The 14,671-nt window shown below is 49.9% G+C and overlaps 1 protein-coding gene across 9 annotated transcripts in view; it reads right to left on the bottom strand.

Annotated features, from left to right (window-relative positions):
• ZNF618 (zinc finger protein 618) overlaps nucleotides 1-14,671 on the bottom strand; it is a 128,367-nt gene that overhangs the window by 33,319 nt on the left and 80,377 nt on the right. The window lies entirely within an intron of this gene.

Raw genomic sequence — 14,671 nt, forward strand, 5'->3', positions numbered from 1 at the left:
AAAAAGGGAGTTTTGTTCTCCTTGCCACTGCTCTGAGGAGCAATGCAGCAAGATTTGCAGCAGGCTGTGGTGCCACTGAGTTGGGACAGTGACTTCCTGCAGGACCCTGGAAACACTGGGGAGATGCTGCCAGCATGGCTCCAAGGGAACAAAACGCTGAGCAGAGCTGTACCAACCCTAACACATGCTCAGCTCTCTGTCAGAGTCCCTGGGCCTGGCCACATCAGGCTGGGGAGGGGAAGCCAGACACACAAAGATCTCAGGATGCTCTGTTCTGCTCTGACTGGGACAGTGAAAATCTCTGGTCCAGATACTGTGCCTATGTAAGAAGAAAATCAGAGCAGAGGAGCCATACCCCGAGAACATCTTTGATGGTCAGTTTGGCAAGGTTCTTCCATCTCCTGGTATCAGCCTCATGCCCTCACCTCCAGGCAGCCACTCTGTGCCATCTGCAGTGCTGTCTCCGCAGCGGCCACAGCAGCTGACAGCCCCGACAGCTGGCCTGTTACGAGCACAGCACATCAGCCTGAGCAGCTACAAAGCATCCTAAAACTAAAGGGCTGCACCTGACAGCAGAAGCGAGCCAGGGCTGTGCACATTCACTGCTGCAGCCCCGCAGCCCCACTGTCTGCACTCGTGTACATCAGAGAACCAAAGTGTTGTTTGCTCTTATCTGCTCCACACTACATTCAAATGCACTGGAGTATGTATATTAAGTCACCTTTTATTTTACTTGTCTGACATTTATCTACATCAGAGATATGAATTTAAAGCTCACATGCACTGATACAGTCTAACCATGGACTTGGTTTCACGGTCCAACTTGGGGTTGCAGCACTACGTGAAGTTTCACTTCCCAGTCCTCACTTGGCAGAATGGAAGTAGAGCTACAGCAATGTGTGAGAGAACAACACCAAATACGCCAGGTGTTCAACAGCTGGGCACTGGAACTTTGATTCTGCTACCAGAAAATATTTTTATCTTAATTAGAGCAGAGCAATGCAAGCCAGACAAAAAGGATTTTTTAAAGTCCAGGGTGAAAAAGTGAGACAGAGCTCAGATGAACAGAGCAAGATGCAAAGGACCCACTGCTTCAGGACGGAGAGAAGCAAAACAACAGCGTCCAAGTGATAGAAGCACAAGGAGTCACTGCAACGATACATCTAATTACAGCTCATCAGTAATCTCACACAATCTCCTTCTGTGGTCACACAATGTGCAGAGGGTCTTAATCTACCCAGGGCCCTACGTGACAACAAAGGGACTCTAATGATTCCTAGTGACTACCTGTGTACCCGCTGTGAAAATATACAGTCAATTATGAGCAGAGAAAATTCATAACGAGTCATCAGTAATCAGTCCCACATCACTGGGTTCCCAAAGACAAGAAGCCAACCTCCTTCTCGAAGACTAATGAGCCATGCAGCAGATAACTGAACTCTAATTCTTCAGAGGAGTACCTGATGTCGAACACTTTCAATATCTCTGTTTGGAGGAGGAAAACTGCTACAGCCTTAGCTTGGAAGCAAAGTGCTCGATAATCACAGTCGATGGAAGAAAATGAAAGGAAAGGCTGGGCACACCACGGCACTGGGGTAGCAGCTCACAGGTCCAACAGGCACAGCAAAGCACAGCTCCTGTAACTCGGGACGGCACTGCAGGGCTGGGCCTGACTGGGTAATCACCTCCTCCTCTGGGCAGCGTGCGGAATGAAAGCACACACCAGGTGCAGACCAGAGCAGGGTTTGGTTCGCTCTGTTAGGGGACTGCTTTCCCTAAGGAAGAACAACCTTCATTTTGATAAGTGAGAATTTGTTCCAGCTGGTATTGGTACTAAGCTGTTTCTCTCTGTGTCACGGAGATAACACTCAGCAAGCAGTGCCAAGTCGCAGATACGAGGAGCAATGCAGAGAGCTCAGCAGCAGGCTGCTGGTGTGGAGTGAAGCTTCCCCCTCTCTGAGCAGCAGTTACTCTTGCAGGGCTGCTCCACAGTTCCAAGCTGTACCCAATAGAGCTGTCATTGCTGGCAGCTCAAAGACACCTCCTGTGCTCCTTGCAGGCACAACAGCTTCCTTAGCAAGAAGCTCAGTGAGCACAACCAGCCTGCATGTGCTGCTGGACAGCTTCTAACTGATACCACGTATCCTGCACCAGGCAGGGTAGGATCCAGCCTGGGTGCCGTACCTGCGATACACAGCAGCATAGCTGCCAATGGGAAGAGCTACAAGAGACTCTTCAGGTTCACTGCCTTTGCTTATGGCTGATTTTGTTGATTACTGTTTAGGTGACAGTCCAGCATCCCCGCTGCAAGCTGAGCAAGCACCACATTACACTGCTACAAACCTAGTTTGAAAACATTGAAAAGTCATCCAGTTTAAAAAACAAAAACAAAAAACACAAAAAACCACAACAAACTCCAGAAAATACAATTCCTCCTTCGTGCTCATGAGTCTTTCAGAAGGGAGCAGGATTCAGGAGGAGCTGCAGCATGACAGCCCTATACCTGCAGTCAGGTGCCATGGAATGCACACACCGAAGGGCAGCATCACCTCCCCAAAAAGGGCCACATTACAAAGCAGCTCCTCAGATGTGAAGGGCTGGCATACGAACACAGCAAACAGGCTTTGCAAGCACCCAGCTCTGGGATCAGAAGGCACTTTCAACCACTTTGCTTGCAGTACAAGCCAGGGAACGCGCTGCTCGCCGCCTGCCTGCAGGGCTGCTGCTGGCAGTGCTGTCGTGTGGTCTGTGCTCAGCAGTGACTCGTGGCTCCTGAAACACTGCCCCAGGGAGCAGCAGCCAGGCCATCTTTCTTCCCAGACGCAGCGTTGAACAGTCTGAGATCTTTTAGCTGTTTTGCTTCAGATATCCAGCAGAGAAAAAAACACATATTTCATTTTGACAGGAAAGAGGGTGGGCAGAGAGCACGTGCCCAGCGGTGGCAGGCAAAAGAAGAGACTCTGTTCCTCAGGGCACTTGGCCCAGGACCTCCGGATTCTGCTGCTGTAGAAACCCAGAAGGGAACAATAGCAATCAGACTTGTTGAAAGGTCAGGACTTCTGTATCGCAAGCTAAAAATACTGATCAATTAAATCGCCCTCAGCGCAGGAGTCTGAGACCACACAAAGCGTACAAACTCAAATTTCCACTGGGCTGCGAGCTCTGCACAGCATCACAGAAACCCAAACTGGAAACAGTTACACAGATCATCCAGATGACAGCCTTGCAAGGATGAGATCACGCTGCCTGCTGAGCGGCGGAACGGGATCTCGGCACAGCAGGCTGCGGGGCTGCCCAAGGCCTTCCCACAGCCAGCAATAAGCTTTGCCTGCCCCAGAATCACATTCACCTTCGGCATGGAAGAAGCCACAGAAGCGACCTGCCACGGGAGCTCTCACAGCAAACCAGGCACTTTGCAGAGACTCCTCAAACTTAAGTGATTCCACCCTCAGGGAGCACAGCACAGACAGCTGTGCGTTTGGGACAGCCTCCAAATGTGGAAATGCAAAACCAGTGAACAGAAGTTACAACAGCCTGCTGAACTGCTGCTGGAATCCAGCAGTGCTCCAAGCTCCCGGTGTGCAAAAACCCAGCAGTGTGTAAGGAAAAGAGGGCAATCTGCACAGTACTGCAGCATTACCTGCCCTGCTCCTCCTTCCCAGCAGGAGGTTTGGGAATGATGAGGGAAGCACTAATCCTCAGGAATCCCTCAGGATTCCCCAGGAACGCCAAGGCTGCCCGAGCTCTTCATAAAGCCCAGCAACATCCCTGCCAGGGGAGGCAGCTGGATTTCTTACAGCTAAGCCTGCTGCAATGGGTTGAGCTGTCAACTCTACGAGGTTGTGATGCTGCTTTCAGAGTGAGGTCTCTATGACAACGAAGTGACAGCACCGCCCTCCAGCCAAGGCCGTGGGTTGTGGTCAGTCTGTGAGACACTGCTGCCTGGTATCACATCCCTGGAAAGCTGCAGGCAGATGCTGGAGTGCTGAAGTGTCCTGCTGGTGGTGAATGAAGCGGGCTGGTGAGAGGGCTGGGTAGGACACACCTGAACATCGTCTTTCCTGGGATATCTGCTGCACTGAAAGGAACAAGAACCAACTCTCCACTGAGATCCAAAGCCACCATGACTAAGCCACCTGGTGCAAACAAAGCAACAGGAAATACAGGAATTTTCTGAGGTATGTTCTGCTTGTCCACCACTGGAGAACACCTTTCTGAGCTGTGTCCAACACACGGATGACCTGAGCAGTATCCCTAAAGAAGACCCACTGTACAGCTACCGTCTCCTTAGAACAGAGCCAGAGAAAAGCCATCTGGGACCCTCACTCATTTCTGTGGCACAAAGACAGCTCAGAGAGAGGTTTCTACTGACTTTCAGAAGCCAGATGGGCACATGGAAAGACAAGGTGACATTTATGGCTTCCTCAGCTTGCAGGAGATTTCCCAGGCAGATTCAAGGCAGTTCCTTTGACCTTCCCCTCGGCATCTTTAGGAGCTCCCTTCTAGATACCAGACTGGCAGTGGGAAGAGAGCAATGCCTGCTCCCTGCCCGCAGCCCTCCCTCCACTCCTCACTCCAGCACTGCAGTCGGGAGCTTTATACCTGACATTTTACAGCCAAGGAGAGAATTGCCAGTAAAATCAGTGGCAAGCTGTTACACAGAGCTCGATTCAAAGGTGTCTAATGGCAAAAATTCCTTGGAAAGCCCAAAGTCAGCAGCAATCCCGCAAGGGGATTAAAGTATCCCAAGTTATATTAGTAAAGATTAAATAATCATAAAATCCAGAAACTTGGAAAGGAGAGAATTCCTCACACACAAAGGCTCCTACGGCTCCAGCTCCTAAGTTGGGGGTTAGGAAAAATCCTTCCCTGTGGGCTATTCCAAGATCACTCATTTCATGACCACTTCCTTCCTTCCCATGAACGTTTGGCCTCTGTCACAGCAGACATTTAGGCACACGTTGGCCTGGCCTAGCATGGCACTTCCCATGCCTCCCAGCAGGGCTCCTAAGCGACAAGCCAAGAAGAAGGCAGTCACAAAGCTGCAGGCAGCCAGGCCACCCTCAACCAGGCAGGCTGTGAGCTGCAGGCAGGCACAGGGCTCAGCAGCTGATTTCACCTTACAGCACTTGGCAGGCTGCTTGCAAGTCAGCGGGCAGTGAATCCTCTGAATTCCTGATGCTTTATCCAACCACACATCACCCGAATAGTCAGCACGATGGATATTCCTGTACTGTGCATCCAGGGCTGGATGTAATCCTCCCAGGTGTGGGAACCCAACGCCAGACTAGCAGGACATTCTGTACAGTGTGGAATTATCCCAAATCCACTGCTGACAGCCAGCCAGCCCCTTCTTCATCACAGTGATGGTCACACTGGGGGTGGTGGTTTCCCTCACCTTCCAGGAAGGATGGAGCTCTGGGCTGCGCTCACTGGATGGACAGACAGAAAACTCTTCCCAGGAGCTGCCTGGCTGCTGCACGTCAGTGTGTTTCCTTCTGCACTTAAAAGTACACTGAAGTTGAATCAAAACAGACGGCAAGTATCAGCAATATAAAGTGAAAATATTATGGCATTTTGCAATTATCCCCAAATCAGCATTACGAACAGGATGTTCGGATTCCGTGCCACAAATCAGACATGCCAGACAATATAATTAACGCCAGCAGATCGAGTTTTGTGCTTATTTCATTCTGGTGTCAATTCGGGCAGTGCCGGATCCTTTTCCATTTAAATTTAAACACTGAGTGTAAGTGAAAGAATGTTGCAAAGAGAGCGCTGATGTTCTCTTACCAGAAACTCAACAAGGAACAGCATCCATTCTGCATAACAACAACAGGTGCACTTGTACACACCTCACCTGTTGATGCAATTATATTTCTTTTTTCTTTGCACTAACACGGATGCTGAACTCCCACCACAAGTGCAAAATTCAATTCAGCCCGTATTACGGAATTGTGCAGAAGATACAGTCAGAGCCATTTTATTGTGAACTCCTTTGAAATCAGAAGGTTTGGCTGAGAAGTGCATTGCTCGTCTGCTCACAACTGCCCAGATTAAACGATGCAGCACGAAGGGTTGCATGAACGAAAACAAATCTCAGGTTGACTTTTTTCCTACTCATCTGTCCTTGATTAGAAATGTTGTTACTGTGATTTCCAGATGGGGACTCACAGTTTCCAAAGTGGAAAGGAAAAGTGATAGTTAAATGACTGAGCAGCCCTGAAGAAGAGACCTTAAACTTCATACTGGGAATGAAGGAAAGCCTTCTCTCTACAACTGTCCAAGATCATTTGGAGATCTAACCTTTATGCTTAGGTTGAAAGGAGGAAATCTTAAGAATGCAATCCTTGCATTGTTCTGCCTTTCCTGGTTACCAAGACCCTTAAAAGTGAAAATCCTGAGCGTTGTGGTGAGGCAGGCTGGTCACACAGCAGTGCAGTCTGCTGCACCTCCTGGCTTACACCTGACTGGGATGATGCTCAATACCTTTCAAAGATACTTAAAGTAAGAGTTTTGTGTGCTATTCTGCTATAATGTTGTTGAAATGCTCAGCAGAGAAAGGGGCAGGCTGAAAGAATTCGGAATAATTAATGCACTGATGTCTGTATACCTTTTCTGTTGCTGAACTTCAGCCCACGCTGGAGCATGGAACGCGTATCACTTCCTGATGGAAGGGACGGTGTAATTCTATCTTCAGAAAAGCTCTCCTGGCATTTTCAGGACAAACTGATGGATGAATGGAACACGGGATTACTACAGCTCTTACCATTTCTATTAGAATAAATGTATTTTTCCTTCAAGTTTGTTGCCTAGGAATGGTGAAAGAGATTTGCTGCAATGTATTAACATTCAGATTTCTGTAAACATGGTCTATTTGCTCACAATCTGAGAAAGAGGGAGAAATTTTCTTTTCTTTCTTTCTTTCTCTTTTTTTTTAATAAGATCACATGAAATTCACAGATATATAGGAAAGTTGAAACCTTCTTTCTAAAACCTCAGTCTAAAACTACACAGAGAGCAACTGGTTCTACCCAGAGCTACAAGGCTGCAGACCACAGCCTCAGTTCCTTATTATTTTCATGACATCCTCCTCCTGCACAGGAATTTATCATTCTTGTTCTCAGACCGTTTGAAGATGAATGCATTCATCTACTCGTTAGGCAAATGGGAATCTAAAGAGACTTTACCTACTTAAAATGCAAACGCATTAAAAAATAAAATCCATTTTTATAGCTTTCCCCAAGGAGCAGGAGTATTATTAAATAAGAACACTGGAAAAATTAATCAAAGTTGTAAATGAGTAACTGCTGGCTGTGGCACGAGCACGTGGGTGTGCAACACACACTCCATTCACGTCAGGCTGGACTGGTGCAAGGCACGAGGGGGCTTCACCACAGCAGTGACACTGCCCATTTTTCACTCTGTTATCTCTAAAGAGTTAAAGGAAATCCAGGGAGGCCTCATTGTGGCATTCCAGTTCTTGAAGGAAGCAGATAAACAGGAGGGGGAACGGCTGTTTGTGAGGGTAGGTGGTGACAGGACAAGGAGAATGGTTTTAAAGTGAGACAGGGGAGGTTTAGGTTGGATATTAGGAAGTTTTTCCCCCAGAGGGTGGCGAGGCACTGGAACAGGTTGCCCAAGGAGGCTGTGGATGCCCCATCCCTGCAGGCATTCAAGGCCAGGCTGGATGTGGCTCTGGGCAGCCTGGGCTGCTGGTTGGTGACCTGCACATAACAGGGGGTTGGAACTGGATGAGCGCTGTGGTCCTTTGCAGCCCAGGCCATTCTAGGATTCTAACAACAAAGGCTAAAATATACTATAAGGAAACATTAAGGCTGCAAATTTGAATATTTAAAACTAATGAAGACATGTAGATGGTCAGGGCTCTTCTCTAACCTGAAATTAACAGCAGCAAACTACTTACAAGTCCTTCCATCGCTGTTCAGAACGCTGAAATCTCCGTACCCTGCACATTAAGGGCTGTGGGCAGGGAAAGCCTCATTCTGAACACATTCATTTAATGGGGTGAAGTCACAACTTTTAAGATGTTTTTGCACATGTGAGGCATTAACACCACACCTCCCCAGCTAACGACTGCAAGGCACATTTCAGCCCACATCCTCACTCCTAACCTTTCACTGCTTTTCTAAACAAATTCCCTTTCAGCCTGAACTTTCTCACGCTTAGTCAGAGCCCAAAGGGAAATCTGTTTTTAAAAGATCAGGCCAATCTTTTATTTTATTTTATTTTCATTTACGGGGCTGTGAAATATTTTAAAAAAGAAATAAATTACTTTTCTTCCTCCAACTAAACAACGTCACACAGCAGAGACGCGCTCGCAGCCACCGTCCTGCACACAAGTGATGACTCCAAACACATTTGGCTAAGACACTGGAAAGAAAGCCACAGGTGAGTTTGCAGCCTGCAGCACCCACAGGCAGGGAGGGGAGCTGGCACTGCTCCCAGCACTGCAGTCAGTGCTATGTGCTGCACCCAGCCGGAGCACCAGCACCAGTGGGACACTGCTGGTCACAGCACAGATGCGGCCCATTCTCAAGCAGCTCAATCCCCAGCACCACCGACCTGATGAGAACCACAGCCGGCTTTCCAGGTGTCCAAGAGCACCACAAACCAAAAGCTATCCTGCTGCACCACAAGTACCCGATGCCTGAAGACCCGGCAATCAGAAATGGCTCGCACTTGGTACAGCACCTGCCAAGACGTGCAGCAATGCAGGTGCTGCAGCACGAGGCTTGCAGGCAGGCAGCTCTGCTGTGCCTCCAGTGTGCTCCCTCAGGGCCCAGCTCTGGGCCAGGGGCGGTGACAGCATTCAGTCAGCAACCCCAAACCCAAGGGACACAGTGCTGCACCCGTCAGCGCATCCATCTGCAGCTGGGGCACCTCTTCTGCAGCCACCTTGGTCCCTCTGCACTGCACAGGCACCTGACCTTAACAGCAGCTTTTAATCCTGTGACACCACAGCAGATGCTGTACATCACCTCCTTCCTTGCTGTTTCCTCTTGTGTGCCACTCAATGCACGTGCAAGGCATGTTGACCGGCATTCCATCCCCAGGCTGCACTGGAGGCCCTGGAGCTGAAACACTCCTAGCATTTCACATAGCAGTAAGATTTCCATCAGCTTCTAGCTTAATAGGTGAGAAGAGTGCAGCCCACCCACTCCTCAGACTCTCATTAAATGCCAGTTCTGAGCTGCAGAGATCCTGAAACCTGGACTGTATCAAAAACAACAACTCCTCTCATTTCCAGCTGTGCCGCCTTTCCTGGAGGAGAGATCTCAGTTTTTCTCTCTGTAGGACATGAACACCTGAGTAAGCCTTCCATTATAAAAGCTTTATACGCCCAATGCAGTAAAGCAGCACTCTTTAACAAGAAAAGCAATTCATAATACATCAAAAAGTTGCTCTAAGTTGGGAACTTTGGTCTGAAACATTTGGTAAACAGCATCACCTGCAAGACTGCACAAAAATTCCTTGCAAACAGGAGAAATGGGCTCCAACACAACAGACAGGTGCAAGGTAAAAAACCAGTCGTGTTATCTGGGTCAGTGCTGGGATCCATTGGATCTGGACCACGATTTCCCAGCCTATGGGGCTGTTCACAGGATGCATGAACACGTTGAGAAAACTGCTCCCATTTCTGCTAGCATTTAAGGAACAAATCAATGAGCTGCCAGGCACACGACGGTCTGGGTTTGCAGACAAGGTCTGCACACTGCATCTCCTGCATAGTGGGGTCCACTGAGCTGCACAGGAGTGACCTGCAGGCGGCAGAAGCACAAACATCTGCTTTTGAGAAACAGCTCAAAATCCAGCTTAGCCTCTTATCCAGCACTGCATGTAAACAAAAGTTGAGGATGGAGACAGAACAAGATTTGCCAGAAATGACCATTAGTGGTCTTCAAACCTGCAGTAATGTCACAGATTTGCCATAGCGACAAAGTGTGACACTGCCAGGAAGGAAAGCGAGGGAACTGTTTGAACGGAACTATACGAGAGGAACTTTTCTTCCCTGTTACTTCCTGGCACTCTGCAGAGTACGTGGTTGGTGGCAGTGCCTGCACCACAGAGCAGCCTGCGTGCCTGGGAGCACCGCCTGCTTTTACATTACTGCACCTTGGGCATCAAGGCCCTCAAAAAAGCACATCAAACCACATCATCAGCTAGCTTGCCTGGACTCAGCCACACTGATCAGCACACCACAGATAAAATTCATGCTCTGCAAATCACTTCTTTCTGATTTGTCCCCACTTTTCACATCATCTCTATTAAAAATTCCAGGAAAGGTACAACTGTTCTCTATCAGTGTCACATCCACCTTGTGCTTGAACACCTCCAGAGACGGTGACTCCACCACTCCCTGGGCAGCCTATTCCAGTACCCAAACACTTTTTGAGAAGAAATGTTTCCTACCTGAACCTCCCCTGGCACAACATGAGGCCATCACCTCCTGTCCTGCCACTGTTACCTGGCAGCAGACATCAACTCCACTCACCACAACCTCCTTTCAGGAGCTGTAGAGAGCTGAGCTGAGCTGAGCTCTGAGCTCCCCTTCCCACGCTGACCCATCCCAGCTCCCTCAGCCGCTCCCCCATCACACTTGTGCTCCAGACCCTCACAGCTCCAGGCCCATCTCCGCACCGCTCCAGGGCCTCCGTGTCCGCACTGCAGTGAGGGCCCAGCACTGAGCACAGCGCTGAGGTGCGGCCCCACCAGTGCCGTACAGAGGGACGATCCCCTCCTGCTCCTGCTGGCTGCGCTGCTGCTGACACGAGGCAGGATGCCGTGGGCCTTCCTGGCCACCTGGGCACACTGCTGGCTCGTCTGCTGCTGGATGTCAGCTCGCACCCACGGAGCTGTAGTGCACAGCACAGGGCTGTAGTGATGCCTGGGGTTGCTGTGACCGAAGTGCAGGATCTGGCACCTGGTCTCGTTAAAGGTCATCCCATTGGTCTCAGCCCATTGATCAGTCTGTCCAGATTCCTCTGCCAGGCCTTCCTATGCTCAGGCAGATCAGTGCTTCACCCCAACGTGACGTCACCTGCACCCTTACTGAGGGTGCACTCAGTTCCCTCCCTGATCACCAATTAATAAGTTAAACAGGGTCAGCCCCAATATTGATTTCTGATGTGCACCACTTGCGACCTGTCACCAGCTGGATGTAACTCCGTTCCCAAGCACACCCTGGGCCTAGCCATCCAGCCAGCTCTTCAACCAGCAAAGAGCACTGACCTGCCCAAGTCACGGGCTGCAGCTTCTCCAGGAAAATGCTATGGGAGACACAGTTAAAGGCTTTACTGAAGGCTAGGTAGACTGTATCCACAGCCCTTCCCACCCCCACTAGGTGAGTCACCCAGTCATAGAAGATCAGGTCAGTCAGGCAGGACCCACGTTTCCTGAGCCCATGCTGCCCGATCCCCTGGTTGACCTGCACATGCTGCATGAGCACACTCAAGATGATTTGCACCACGACCTTCTCTGACACTGAGGTCCAGCTGACATCCTGCTTTTCCCTGGATCCTCATTCCAACTCTTCTTGTAGCTGGGTGTCACACTGTCCAGTCTCCATTCATCTGGGACTGCTGATAAATGATGGGAAGTGGCTCAGCAATCACTAAGCAATCACTTAGCAGTCACTGATTCAACAATGGTCACAGCCTAACTCTTGTCCCTAAGATGTGAAATGTGCACTGAAGGCAACCTGCAAAGCACCTCCTCACACCCAAGGTGATGCTGCTTGTAGCCACACTGCTGGCACCATCCCTGCTGGGAAGGGTTTGGGGACCTCTGCTTGCCATGGTTTTATTTAGCTATCTCTCAAGTTGCCAAGAATTTCCCATGGTATGTGAGCAGCAGGAGGGAGACTGTTTTTACAAAGTTTCAAACTGCCTTAAACATGAATGGAATTTCCATGGAGAATGATGGTGCAGTACAAACACCTTCCTCCCGAGGTCTTTGAAAAATCTGGAGCAAATAACACAGACATGAAAACATCTCAGAAATGACTGCCAGACCCTTCCATGAGGTCAGTCAAACTCGTCATCCTTGTCCAGGAAGAAATATCAAAGGCGGCTTTCTTTACAAAACCTCTCTCCTCTCTTCTTCCCTATCAGTCAAATTTGGTGGCAGCTCAACAAGTCTCTTTATTAACACATTAGCACTGTGGGTTGTATTGTTTTCTTCTCTCTACATGTGGGAATTCTGGTCTTGGACCTTGAGCCAAGGCTAAAAAGAAGCTCCGAAAGTCATGCAAACGTGTCCCCAAGAGCACTCTCTCTCCTCAGTACCACAGATCTCTGGCAAGAATGGGTCCAAATAAGAAAAGTGAGTCCCAGAGAAAATCTATAGACTAAAAACCCCAACGGCTGCACATAACCAACAGCTTTTCTTCGCGGGAGTGTTCTAAGCACCTTCCCACCTGGAAAGTCTAAGCACCAGCATCTCCTCTTTAAGCAGCAAACACAGAACTGGTCTCAGCTGTGGCCCTGCTCACTCCATAGCTTCCATCTTCCCAGAGCAGCCAGCCCAGTCTGCAGCAGCCTGCTCCTCCTGCAGCCCTCCAGCCCCCTGCATAAACCCACCACCATCCACCAGACCAAGCACAGCTCACAAACCCAGCACAGCAGGGTGGGGATGGTGCTTCCCAAGAGCAAAGAGCTCTCCCTGCCCTTGGGGTATACCAGTGCAGCACAGCACAGCTGACTGCCACCACAGCTCCACACAACCACATGCTGTGCTCTGCAGACTGGAGATGTGTCCCCACTGCACCCAAATTCCTTAGGTGTCCACTGTGGCTGGAACAGCTGCCTCCAAAAAAGTCACCCTGGGGAAAACGTGAACATCTCTCAAAAACCTGCAGTTTGAGTTACCTGAACCACTGCCAAGGATCTGCTGCTGGACAAGGGGGATCCTCTTCAGTATCAGTTTTGGATGGATGCAGTCTATGCCCCAAAGACCCATGGAGAAGCACATTACAGAGAACAAGATCCTGCCTTAACTGTTAAATACTAAGAAATTTTGGAAAAAGACAGCAAAGCTCGCTTGCAGAGCCTAAGAATCTAGAAGTTCCCGACAAGATCAAAATAGCAAGGGAAGGTTTGAACAATGCAGATGTCTGTAATAGAAAGGGTGTAAACAGCCAAATTGAGTTGCAGAGGAATGGCACTGGAGCAGCAGGAAAAACAAAAATAGCAGGAAAGGAAAGATAAATAAAAAATTCCTAAAATATATGAGGAGCAAACGAAACAAGGAAACAAGAGGACCATTGAGTCAAAGAAGAGCCATGTAGAGGCAAGAAGGCAAGGCCAGGGACTGAATCCAGCCTCAGAGGAGAGGGTGTAGGGAGGAAAGACGACAGCTGAATTATTTCAAGGAGGGAAAGGGGAAGGTGACTTCGTCAGGAAACCATCTGCAGGTAGGAACAGCAGCGCTGGCTGAGCAGTTCCACATTAAAGCTGTAAGAGAGGCGACACACAGCGGCTCTTCCGCAGAGGTGGGCAATGGCACCACTCACCATTTCCCTGCTCTGGTGGCCTGCTCTTGCCCGCAGCTCTGTGTGAGACTATTTTGGGAGGGAAACAAGTGTGTCTGCTTACAATGGGCCCAGTATCTCCTGCACTGGGGACAGCAGGGGTCGTACCGCCCCGAGGAAAGACGGAAGGCAGCCATCTGCAGCTACCAAGGCTGCTGCTCTGACCCTGCTCAGAGATCAGCTTCTTGCTCCTGCCGTCTCTCAGGGATTTTTCACACCCTTGACTTCCTATTCCTTGAGCTGCAGACAGCGGCCACAACAGAAGAGGCAGGTATTGGTCACAGATGCCCTCCTATGGCTCAGATGGTGCGGGGTCTATTCACATAGCAGGGGCACAAACCTCACTCTTTTCCCCTTTGTTTTGCCCTCTGTTTCTCAGCCAAAAGCACTCCCTTGCCAAGCAAGAAGAGAAAAAGTTGACTTACAGAAAAAAACAAAACATGCAAAGCCCAGACAGAAAGGATGCTTATAATGCCCAAACAAACATGCCCAGGATATACACAGCTCCGTGCCAAAATCCAAAGCAAGTGAGCATGAGATGAGCCTGGAAAGGCTCAGGTAAGAGAAACACCAGCGGGCAGCACAGCAGCTACTGAGTGAGAGACAACAGAGCAGCAAAGCCTGCGAAGCAGCCTCCAGTCTGTGCCTGGAGCTGCAGAGCCATGTCACTGGGTGAGCTGAGAGGGCCCATCTGCAGAGCCCTTCTCATGGGCAGCTGCTGCTGTGTGGCTGCTGGGCTGCACGGCTGTCCTGCAGGCAGCCCCATCTCTCCTGCCTTCACGTCCCACAGGACGGCCCTGAGAAACAGGCAGCAGTTTAATCAAGGTGGAACGACTGCGCTCATTAATTGTTTCTGCTCTTTACTATTAGCTGACTTGTTTTTCACCCAGCCGGGCTCAGCTTGGTGCCTCTGTACCCACTCAGGTTGCTCACTTACCTTACAACGAAACCCGCAGCTCCCATCCGGCGGGAACACAGACCCGCGGGCTGCTCACCGCTGTCTGACCCAGCAGGGTCTGCGCCCGCGCCCGCTCACCCGGCGCCTGAACCGCTCATACGAAAGCCTCCCAGGATGGAGCAGGCACGACCTCTGACATTCCCCACAGCTCGGGGAAGGTT

Source organism: Meleagris gallopavo, chromosome 19 (genome assembly GCF_000146605.3).
Source record: "Meleagris gallopavo isolate NT-WF06-2002-E0010 breed Aviagen turkey brand Nicholas breeding stock chromosome 19, Turkey_5.1, whole genome shotgun sequence".
NCBI lineage: Eukaryota > Metazoa > Chordata > Aves > Galliformes > Phasianidae > Meleagris > Meleagris gallopavo.